The following is a 12,223-nucleotide window of genomic DNA, read 5'->3' as shown; positions in this document are numbered from 1 at the left end:
GATCAAACTAGGCTATTTGTAGTATGGTGTTGGCCATGTTCAGGCCCTTGTTTTGAACATTTCCAAGATGAATTTCAAAATAAATTAGAAATTTGGGCCAAGTTGAGGCTAGCGTACTTGGCTTGTATTTTGTTTGTTTGGTGTTCTGTAGGTTTTTAATGCCCTCTCTATTTGAAATAGGCTATGCGTTCCACTCCATCCCTTGCAGACACCCAAAAACGAGGATGATTTATAAAGCGCTCTGAGCTTGTCTCTCGTCTCGCCACAGAATGCCTCAATCCTCAGCGGAATTTGCAAACAGTCCCGGGTGAGGGTATCTGCGTTTAATGTTTTTTAACTGCGGTTTTCTGGCATGTTCCGAAAATGGGGGGTTTGAAACTCAGAAAGACAACCTAGGGCCTCGTCACCCCTCTCCTTTCTCTTCCCCCCCTACCACTACCACCACCACCACCACCAAGCTACATGTAATTTAGCCCAGTAAGGGCAACTCATTTTAGCCTACTTCGTGCCAAAGCAATGATTGATGTCTTTGTTTTCATATATTGAATGTATTCCCCCCCTCCTCAACTTTCAAGAGGCCTAGCCTAGGCCTACACGTAGGCATAATTTAGGGAGCACAGGTTGGTTGTTTCATTTTGTTGGCCTGACATATCCCAGGGTTTAACTTCAAATGTAGTAAAAATAGAAAAATTCAGACACTTCCCCTGTCAGCATAAGGCCAGTACACATTTGTCTTGTTAAGGCAGGATAATCCTGGATATTCCTGCCTTTTGAGTCTTCCTAAAAAAGATCTGTCTTTGAAGGAGACATTGTGTTCTTTTATCACTCACTGACTTTTCAGAAGGTAATGAGTTATTTGGCAGGAAAAAAGTCATGCACCTCTCTTCAGTTCCAAAGACATGTAATTTCCGTCAGTGCGATCTGGTGATTTTCTTGCTGGATAAGAATCTCTGTGGTAAACGAGGCGTTTCACTGTCATAAAGTAGGAGGCACCAAAGTGTTATTGTGGTCCTGTATGGCTCGGGTTGGTAGAGCATGGCGCTTCCACCGCCAGGGTTATGGTTTTGATTCCTGAGGCCACCAATATGTAAAATGTATGCACGCATTACTGTAAGTCGCTTTGGATAAAAGTGTCTGCTAAATGGCATATATTATTATTATATGGAGTCATGACACCTTTATTGGAAACTGTTTTCTCATCCGTTTCTCATCCATATCTTTTTCTTTCTTTTAGGCCTATGCCAAGTTTCCTGGCGCTCCACTCAAAGTCCACAAGATCACCAACCTCTGGAGAAATCCCACAGGTAATTCCAATCCAGGGAACTGCTATGTTATGTTCTGATATAGGTACTCACCAGTAATGGGGGGAAAAAATGTATACAGTTACAATTCACAGTATTATTTTGGATGATATCATGTCAATACTTTGCTATTTTTTTCTAGGTAGAGTTAGCTAGCGCTAGTCGGCCACCTGCGCCAAAATGCCACTATTTGTCATCCTTTTCAGCTTGTTCTCCATCTTCTTTAAATAGTGAGCCAACATGTTTTCATCACTTTTATTTCCATGACAGATCTAAAGTAATTTTCTCATCCTCTCTCGTCTCTCTGCATCAGTGAGCAATATGTTTGGAACATTAAATCGCAATCGAATCGCAATACTATAGAATCAGGAGAATCACAATACCGTATTGTAAGGTAATTCCCAGCCCTTGTACTCACCATGCCTTTTTTTGGAATGAACTTGCCCTCTGTGAACCCGACTTTACACTCTTCTGAGATAAGGGGGAGAAGAAAAGGAAATCAGACCTTTCCCTCCTCACTGAACTCAGTAAAGGGTCACAGGTCATACAGTCACTGGGTCACACATCACCTGAGTAGAACATAGCTTTACTTCACAGTCTGCGTTCACTCACCCTGAGAAACATAGAGAGCGATGGTTTGATATATGAGGACAGGAAGCTCTCACTTTCCCCCTCTTCTCACTAGAGTAGAACAGGGTTCACAGGTCGTGGGGTAACAAAACGTCTGCAAGCACCAAAAGGTTCGCAAGCACCTGACATTCTTAATTCTCCCAATACAACCTCCTTTGTGTTCCAGCCCATTTTGGCTGTAGCCTCCTGTCTTCTTCACGCCACAGGGGGTTCAGACAAGTCTGTGGTTATAATGGTTACGGTTTTGGTCGTTTTCTTTGCAATCTCGCTACGCATCTTAGAAGATCTCTATATCATATTAATGTGGTTGCTGAGATGTTAAACACTTTTCCAGGTGTTGTAAGGTCTGATAATCTGCTCAGCACGAATGCAATAAAGACGATCTTGAAAGCGCCCTTTGGGCTGACTGTTCTGGTCCCTCGTTTCAGGTACCTTGCCGGCACTGAAGACCACAGAGGAAAGTATTGGTAGTCTTTCCAAACCCAGTAATGTCATCATTCACCTGAGAAAACAGGTGAGTCCTATTCCCACCATGTCTCTTCCCCTTCCCACAGGGGAGATTAATACTAAACAGGTGAAAGACAGCCTCTCCCTCCACCCCCCATCCCTTTACACAGGAAACATGTGGGTAACCATGCCCTTCCAAATTAGGAGCTATTCTGTAGGAAACAGATGTGTGTTTATGTAACACTAAACTGTTCTAAGAAACAGGTGACTGATATCCAGAACCATTTGTGGGGATCGTCATAGTCAGGAACTGATGTCCAATGTGTAATGCTTTTGGCCCCAAGGGATTTTCTCTTGGTTATATATTCTGGGCATGCAGAATAAATCCTATTTTGCCAAGGCACAACTTGGTTTCAGAAGGGTTTTCTTGAGCTCCAGTGACTACATGGTAATGATGAATCTCTAGAAGACATCCTCATCTATAGTTGGGTTGGGTACTAGTTATTTAGTTGTTGTGTTCACCTGAAATCAAATCAAATCAAAGTGTATTTGTCACGTGCGCCGAATACAACAGGTGTAAAACTTACAGTGAAATGCTTACTTACAGGCTCTAACCAATAGTGCGGAGAAAAATAAAATAAATAAATAAACATATCAATAATTTTAAAAAGGGGGTAAAAAGTGTGTGTGTGTGTGTGTGTGTGTGTGTGTGTGTGTGTGTGTGTGTGTGTGTGTGTGTGTGTGTGTGTGTGTGTGTGTGTGTGTGTGTGTGTGTGTTGATAAGTAAATAAATAAAACAACAGTAAAAAGACATTCGAAAATAAGAGTAGCAAGGCTAGATACAGACACCGCAGGCTTATTGAGGTAGTATGTACATGTGGGTATGGTTAAAGTGACTATGCATATATGATGAACAGAGAGTAGCAGTAGTGTAAAAGAGGGGTTGGCAGGTGGTGGGCGGGACACAATGCAGATAGCCAGGTTAGCCAATGTGCGGGAGCACTGGTTGGTCGGGCCAATTGAGGTAGTATGTACATGAATGTATAGTTAAAGTGACTGTGCATATAAGATAAACAGAGAGTAGCAGCAGCGTAAAAGAGGGGTTGGGGGGGAACACAATGCAAATAGTCCGGGTAACCATTTGGTTACCTGTTCAGGAGTCTTATGGCTTTGGGGTAAAAACTGTTGAGAAGCCTTTTTGTCCTAGATTTGGCTCTCCGGTACCGCTTGCCATGCGGTAGTAGAGAGAACAGTCTATGACTGGGGTGGCTGGGGTCTTTTACAATTTTCAGGGCCTTCCTCTGACACCGCCTGGTGTAGAGGTCCTGGATGACAGGCAGCTTTGCCCCAGTGATGTACTGGGCCGTACGCACTACCCTCTGAAGTGCCTTGCGGTTGGAGGCCGAGCAATTGCCGTACCAGGCAGTGATGCAACTGGTCAGAATACCAACCATATTAAGAAGTATGGTTAAGAAACATATTAAGAAGGGACACCTGCATCAGTGTGATACTGATACTACTGGTATGCAAAAGGAAGATGGTAGGCAAACTGGAGGCCCTTATATATTAGTGTCTAGGGAACTGGTGGTTTATTGATCATGGACATTGAGTCTTGGGGTAGAGGTTAACTGGCTATAAGTTGAGGTTAACTGGCTATGAGCATTGACTTGTATTGGTAGAACGTCTTGGCATATTGATTCACTAGGCTTAATTTAGTGTTTTAGGCTGGGTTATGAGTCTCAGGTGTACAAATCGTAGATCATAAACTCTATGCATAGATAAGAGGGGTCTCTCATAAAGTCACCGGAGGGTATACTACAAATCAGGATCAATGAGTTAGCCAGCTAACATGCCTTAATATAATATTTTAGGGAGATAAGCTTGAAATGGACATGGTCTAATTCAGAGTTTCCCAAACTCGGTCCATCCCCCCACCCCCGCGGTGCATATCTTTGTACTACACAGCTGATTCAATTAATCAAAGCTTGATGATGACTTGGTTATTTGAATCAGCTGTGTAGTGCTAGGGTGAAAACCAAAAATGTGCACCCTGGGGGAGGGTGAACTCAACAAAACACATCTAAGTTTAGCTTTCAGAAATCAATCAATAGTTATTTCTGGTTCTTTCTCAAAGTTAACTGTTCTGCCTTATTATTATTCGACCATGCTGGTCATTTATGAACATTTGAACATCTTGGCCATGTTCTGTTATAATCTCCACCCGGCACAGCCAGAAGAGGACTGGCCACCCCACATAGCCTGGTTCCTCTCTAGGTTTCTTCCTAGGTTTTGGCCTTTCTAGGGAGTTTTTCCTAGCCACCGTGCTTCTACACCTGCATTGCTTGCTGTTTGGGGTTTTAGGCTGGGTTTCTGTACAGCACTTTGAGATATCAGCTGATGTACGAAGGGCTATATAAATACATTTGATTTGATTTAACTCATTGATCCTGCTTTGTAGTATATCTCTCAGATTGTGCAACAGTTTAGCAGTGTTGTGGTAAGCGTCCACCATATTGCTTCCACCTTACAGATTGAGAGGTTAGGGCCAGGGTGGAGGGGTAGGGATTGAATTGGGACCGTCTCATTGGAGTCCTAAGAAAAGCTTGTTTTTTCACAACAGCAAAAAAAGAGAAGATATTTCACCATAGGAAAAGACCAGCGTTCAAATTCAAATGGTGTTTTCAAACACTTATATTGGCCTTAGTATTCACAGTATTTATAAATTAATGACTGCTTTCAATTGCTTTCATTATACTTTTCATTGGACAATGACAATATAAAACTTCATTGGAAATGAGTGTGCAAGTCAGGGTCATGGCATTTAGTTTAGTCTTGGGTCTTGGCAAAGTGTTTTATAGTTATTGTGGTTTACGGAAGCGGTTTGACAGTTATGCGTCTTGGCAAAGAGGTTTATGGTTAATGAGTCCTGGCAAAGGGTCCATGTGTAGAGGAAGTGGACAAACGATGAGGGGTAAGTGAAGGTGTCATTCTAGGATCCTTCCATTTATTGACACTGATGATTGCCATGGTCTTTCTTTTGGTAACAAGGTTTTTAATAGATGGTTTGTGGTTGCTTTGTGTTGACAACAGTGCTCAAACTTTAGTGCTCAAATTTACACTACAGAATAAGCTGGCAGCACTTTTCTCTTAAAGATTACAGTTGGTTTTCACTGTTTTAAAACTTCTTATACCATGGCATTGTTGAATACGTGTTTCTGATTAGCTTGAAGGGCATTCTAGAGCGTGCATTATTTCCCTATAACGCATGGTGTATCAGCACGGTAGAATTCAATGGCTATAGTTCATTATTGCATGTTCTATTGAGCTTCTGTACTTTCAAAAGCCAAGTTGTAAACCTTATTGGCATTGTTGAATTTGATTTTCATTATGGCAAGCTAGGACTGATGGTTTGGCTAGCTAAACTAGCAAGTCTGTTCTTTTGGTTACCAAGGCAACTACTGGAGCACAGGCGGTTGGTGGCACCTTAATTGGGGAGGACAGGCTTGTGGTAATGGCTGGAGCAGCATGAGTGAAATGGTATCAAACATGTTTGATGCCATTCCATAGGCTCCGTTCCAGCCATTCTTATGATCCACCTTCCCCTCAGCAGCCTCCACTCTACTGTTGCTATCTAGTAAACTTGCTAGCTACTTCAGTGGATGTTGAGCTCATTCTTCAAACTCTTTGAGCTTTGTAAAGGCCTTTTCACCAGAAGTTTAACTTTTGCAATGCCTTTTTTCCTAGTGAATTCTATTGACTCTTTTGTAAGGGGGACCATGCATCCATGCTCTCATCTAGGACCTGATATCCCAATATCTAAACTAAGTGGCTGACTGTCCTGCCTTTCAGAAATACAATGCTGACTATGACCTCTCAGCCAAGGGAGGGGCAGACACTCTGGCTCCTACTGGAGGAGAAACTGCTGCCTGCATTGGTGAGATAACTTCTGCCTGTGGAGAGGGTGATGGAGGAACGAAAAAGAAGACAGTTAATGGATTATTTTTCTCTTTTCACATACCATGTAGAACAGAGAAAAAGAAGAGAGAAGTAAAAGGGTGGCTATGGTGTAGCAGATCATGCTAAAAAACCCTAACCCTAACACACACACAGACAAATAAAAAACATCCCCACATTTTAACATTCCCATTATCGCCTTTCGGTGGAGGTTGATGATAAAAAAAAAATATCAAAGGTTTCTGCTCTTTTAGTCTGTGCCAGGGGGAGGAGTCGGATCAGATACCCCTGTGGATTCAGGAACGCTTTCAAGTCATTGAAAAAGCTAAAAGAAACTCTGTCTGACCCACTCCTAATAGATATGCTTTCTAAATGCTTTCGCCTGGCATGACCTTCAATGGGCAAGGTTAAATGCTAGGTTCTGTCTTGGTAATGCAGTTTCTCTCTCAACATTACAAGAAAAGTAAGCTATTGTGAAATATTCTTTAGAACTGTGGAATATTTGACTTCTACTCAGCTTAAGGTTAAAGGGGAAGTAGGCATTCATCGTCAAAGCCTTTGAAGCCTTCAAAACTTTTGAAGCTTAATTGAGCATTGATTAGCAGCTATAGTACCAAGCTTACTGGCCATGTTCCAATTTCCATTCTAGCATAGCACTTAGTGTGCAGCAATATATCGGGCATGTATTCTTAGTAGTAGGCTAGTATGAACATTGGAACAAGGCTCAGGGACAGACATGGCTTGCCTGTGTTTTCTCTTTGGGCCCTGTGGAGAATCCTCATAAGTTTACCATGACCAACCTGTGCCGCATTTTGTGTATAAAAGCATCTGGCATCCTGTGTAAAAGAGGGCAGTAATGAAACGGGCGACAGACATTGTGTCTCAGGGTGGATGGAGTTGCATCTAGAAACAAGCAGAAGAGTCTCAGGTATCTTTGACGACACCTGGGGTGACCCCTTGCATCTGCACCGAGCCTCTGGGAATAAAACAACAGTATGGCCTTACGATTAGGGAAATGGGACCCCAAGAGGGTCAGGTTAAATACTGTTATGCCCCTGGTTAAATTGCATGCATCATGTCGTCAAACATCTCGATTTAAAAATAGCAGTCCTAGCAATTGAAGTTATTTTCAACAAAAGGATCAACTGTTGGAAAGTCAGGGTGGTCCTGTCCTCTTAATTCACAGGTCTGTTTCGAAAAAAGGTGCATTTGATCTTCATCGTTGTGTTGGATCTATGAAGTGCCTTTTGATCATCATTTGTTGTATCTAGTTGCTCTAGCCAGTGGTCACCAACCTTTTCTGAGTCAAGATCACTTTCTGAGTCAAAATGCAAGCTGAGATCTACCGCACAGATTTTCTTATAGGCCCAATACATTATATCGGCCGTGATCGGGAGACCCATGAGGCGGCACACAATTAGCCCACAGCATATTGGCTGTGCTTGAATTACCTGTCAGTGTTGTTCTTCTCAGACCATTTTGAAATTATAGTTCAACAATTTTGGCGTATGATCACACTGGTAATAGATAATTTTTTGTATTAATTGTGGCACAGCTAAGTGAGCATAATAAGTAGCTTATTTGTTTTACTTGACTGATGGCCTGCATCTGATGGTCAGTCTGAGGGGAGGGAGGGAGCAGCAGTGAGGCTGCCTCTCACCCGAAACAAATAAGAAATAGAAAATGCCTTGGTGATCGACCAATCGATCGTGATCACCGGTTGGTGACCACTGCTCAAGCGAATACTGTATTCCCCCTCTATTCCCCTCCATCTATCTAAAGTGCCTTCAGAAAGTATTCATATCCCTTGACTTATTCTACAGTTTGATGTTACAGCCCGAATTCAAAATGGATTAGATTAGATTTTTTTTGTCACCCATCTACACACAATAATGACAAAGGGAAAACATATTTTAGATTTTTTTGCAAATGTATTGAAAATTAAATGCATAGAGCCTCCTGAGTGGCACAGCGGTCTAAGGCACTGCATCACAGTGCAAGCAATTGTGCTTGCATAGAGCCCCGGGTTCGATCCCAGGCTGTGTCACAGCTGGCCGTGATCGGGAGACCCATGAGGCGGCACACAATTAGCCCAGCGTTGTCCGGGATAGAGAAGGGTTTGGCCAGGCGTGATTTCCTTGTCCCATCGCACTCTAATGACTCCTTGTGGCGGGCTGGGGGTCTGCAAGCTGACACATTGGTGCGGCTGGCTTCCGGGTTAAGCGAGCAGTGTGAAAAGAAGCAGTGCGGCTAGGCAGGGTTGTGTTTAGGAGGATGCATGACTCTCGATCAAGTCCGTAGGGGAGTTGCAGCGATGGGACAAGACTGAGAAAAGGGGGTAAAAGTTCAAGTGCAAATAAGCTTTGCACACCTGGCTTCAACAACATTTGCCTGTTTTATTATTTTCAAAATTCTTCAATAACTGTCAAATTGGTTGTTTACTGTTGTTAGCCAACTATTTTTAAGTCTTGTCATAGATTTTCAAGCAGATTTAAGTCAAAACTGTAACTCGCCCAGTCAAGAATATTCACTATCTTCTTGGTAAGCGACTCCAGTGTGGATTTGGCTTTGTGTTTTAGGTTGTTGTCCTGCTGAAAGGTGAATTCATCTCCCAGTGTCTGCTGGAATCAAATCAAATTTTATTTGTTACATGCGCCGAATACAACACCTTACTGTGAAATGCTTACTTACCAGCCCTTGAACAACAATGCGGTTTAAAGAAAATGTAGTTATGAAAATATTTACTAAATTAACTACATTTAAAAAAAGTTAAAAATAAAATAACATTAACGAGGCTATATACCTGGGGTACCAATGTGCAGAGGCACGTGTTAGTCAAGGTAATTTGTACATGTAGGTAGGGGTAAAGTGACTATGCATAGATACTAAACCGCGAGTAGCAGCAGTGTAAAAACAAGGGGGGGTTGTCAATGCAAATAGTCCAGGTGGTCATTGTATTAATTGTTCAGCAATCTTAAGCTTGGGGGTAGAAGCTGTTATGGAGCCTTTTGGACCTAGATTAACAAATTGGGAGCAGTGGACGTGACGCGGCGCTGGAACACCGAGAACATCACCTTCCCACTCAACTTTCTGCTGCCCAACCACATTCACAACCAGCAACTGGAGAGGCTGAGGCTGGTGAGGGGAGACCCCAGACTGGAGCCCGGGCATCAGCTGGAGAAGGTGAGAAGGGACGGTTGAGGGTGTAAAATACATGTTGTTGGAGAAGATAAGACTGAGTGTGAATTGACACAATGGGATTTGGCAAATGGCCAGGTAACAGGTGGAGGGGGGAGATGAAAGGTAAAGAAGAGGAGGGTGATGCAAAAGAGAGGAACAAAGAGTTGATCATTCAGACAGTGAGAAATAAGAGATGGAGGGGAGTGATGAAAGAGTGTCTTGAGAAGCACAGAGAAAGGAGGTGAAACATGAGATGACAATAAGATGTGAAATGATAAGGGTTATACGGCCAAGTCTATGGATGGACTATCATCAAAGTAGTCCACATTGTAAATAGCAGCTAGCGATTACCAGAGAGAGGCCCCTGGATTGCCTCTTTGGTACCCTGACGTGGAGAGGGTAGTTCATGGTAATTGAAAAAAGCCAAAACAGTCTGTGTTTTCACAACACGTGGTAATTGGGTCAGGCGGTTCATCTCCATGGAAACCACGTTCAGGAATAATTAGTGAGGTGGTTGGGGGGGGTAATAATAAAGGGGTATTGTTCTCAAAGATCCCACCCTAAAAATGGTTTTATTTTATTTGTTATGCTATATCAACATGTGCATTGACTCAGTTTGTAACTGGGGGATGGGCAACTCCGGTCCTTGGGGGGAACCGGAGTTGCCCATCCCTGGTTTAACTAACTGTACACATAACCATGTTCTGGCTTCATTGAGGGATGGGTCATAAATAAGCTCCATGTGCACTTGTTTGCTGATGACCTTTTTCATAAATGCAAATACAGCTGTTCAGGCTGAGAATGCTTCTGTATGTCCATGCTGACGGTTGTCTGGGTGCTTTGGATCCCCTCCACAGCTTTACCATGACGTGCTGGAGTGCATGAACCTGCTCTCTCACCGCCTGGGCTTACACAAGTTCTTCTTCAGGGATTCGTAATTGGCTGCTGTGCAGAAAATGCAAATTATGTTAAATGTTTTTGCTAAATTGGATGCAAAGCAAATTATGTGAACTTCGGCTAAGTTCAAAAGCCATACTGCCGTGATGGAGCCACTTTGTGCATTGTCTCCACAGCCCATCCTCTTTGGATGCCAATGTGTTCGGTCACCTAGCCCCCCTGCTGAAGGTGAAGCTGCCTACTGGGAAACTCCACCAACACCTCAACTCCCAGGACAACCTGCGGCACTACTGCACCAACGGCCTGGTCCTCTATTTCCCCTCAGAGGGCGGAGGTAAGTTCCCTGGAGTATTATTTCTCAACTCCGTTCTTCGAGTAGTATCCCCAACAGTACAGTCACTTTTGTTGTAGCACAGGGCAAACACACCTGATTTTAACTTGTCAAGTGGGTGATTGGTTGACTGGTTGTATCAAAAAGCTGGACTGTTTGGGATACTCGAGAACCAGAGTTGAGACGTACTGATCTTGAGTACCTAGTCCAGCAGTGTGATACTCAACTCCAAAACACTGAAAACTCTAACTGTATTAACAATCAATTGCAAAAACTGGTTTTGTTCTGATACGCTATGTGCAGAGACTTCATGCTTTCTTCTCTTTTGACACTCATCCCAGGTGTCCGTCTATTCGGATGGTAGTGACTTTGACAACGAGCCCCATGAACAACGCAACCAAATCCTGTCGGTCCTGTTCGCCATGGGCTCCATGCTGGGCTATGCCATTTTGATGGGGATCGTCAGCATCCAGCACGTCTGACCGCAGGCAGCGCTAGTGGGACCCCACCACATCAAGGAGGAAGAAGAGGAATGAGCAGTACTGGCTCTGTATGGGACTAGGGACAAGGAGACGTTGTGAAGGGAAAATGGACGTTCTCTGATTTATTCTGTGTACTGCAATAAGGGAACTGGGATTACATTCCTCAAAAATCTCAATCCCCCACAATGCACGATAATCCTTTGTCAGAACAGACCCCTCTTGGCATCCACCAACATGCCAAGTTGGGCTGTCTCCTTTATTGGGGCTTGATTTTTGTTTTCTTGACATCCCAGGAAGGCATACCTTTTCTTGTCTCAGAATCTTCAAGTGAGTTTTGATATAATTGAAGAATTATGAAAAAAGTATGCCTTTCCTTTTTTACCCCTAAAATCACAATGGAAAACATATTCGACAGAATTATGCAGTAGAGCAGATATATTACCTGGAAGCTATTCTTCCAAGGGGACTTTAAGGTAACACAGAGAATGTTTCTGTTTCACGAACGCAGTATTATTTTTAACGATCACCCAAAGAAAGGTGACTTATAGAAAACATGCATACGGTTTGGTATTGAGAAATGATGATGCTGTACAGCTCTGCTTCCCAGCGCTATGCAATTAACTAGTAGACTGTAAGATGGAAGAGCACTGAGTGGAACAGAATGCTGTCCCTCTTCCTTTCTTGTGATTTAAAACAAATATATATATGCTCTTTTGTGGCACCCATGCTAGTCTTTCTTTACCACTCAACAATCATGTCAGAATTCTTGTCAGAATTCTCCTTTCTGTGAGAACGGATCACTCTGAGTTTTCAGTGGCATAAAACGTGCAGAACATAGATGTGGTAAAGAGGTCAATAGAACGCATCAAAACAATGGAAATGCCATGGAAACATATGGGGGAAAGATGCCGTGGAGTAAAGATCCCAAATCTCCTCATTGCCCCCAGCAAAATTTGCCTACGTTTAGGCTATTGTTTATGGTATATTGCACTATGTTGAGG

General features: G+C 43.0%; 1 pseudogene; it reads left to right on the top strand.

Moving 5' to 3' along the window:
• Positions 1 to 1,015: 1,015 nt before the first annotated feature.
• LOC112266007 lies at positions 1,016 to 11,507 on the top strand (annotated as a pseudogene).
• The last annotated feature ends 716 nt before the right edge of the window (positions 11,508 to 12,223 follow it).

Source organism: Oncorhynchus tshawytscha, linkage group LG13, assembly GCF_018296145.1.
Source record: "Oncorhynchus tshawytscha isolate Ot180627B linkage group LG13, Otsh_v2.0, whole genome shotgun sequence".
NCBI classification, from domain to species: Eukaryota; Metazoa; Chordata; class Actinopteri; order Salmoniformes; family Salmonidae; genus Oncorhynchus; species Oncorhynchus tshawytscha.
The sequence above is the reverse complement of the archived record's forward strand: the minus strand, read 5'-3'. Positions and strand labels throughout refer to the sequence as shown.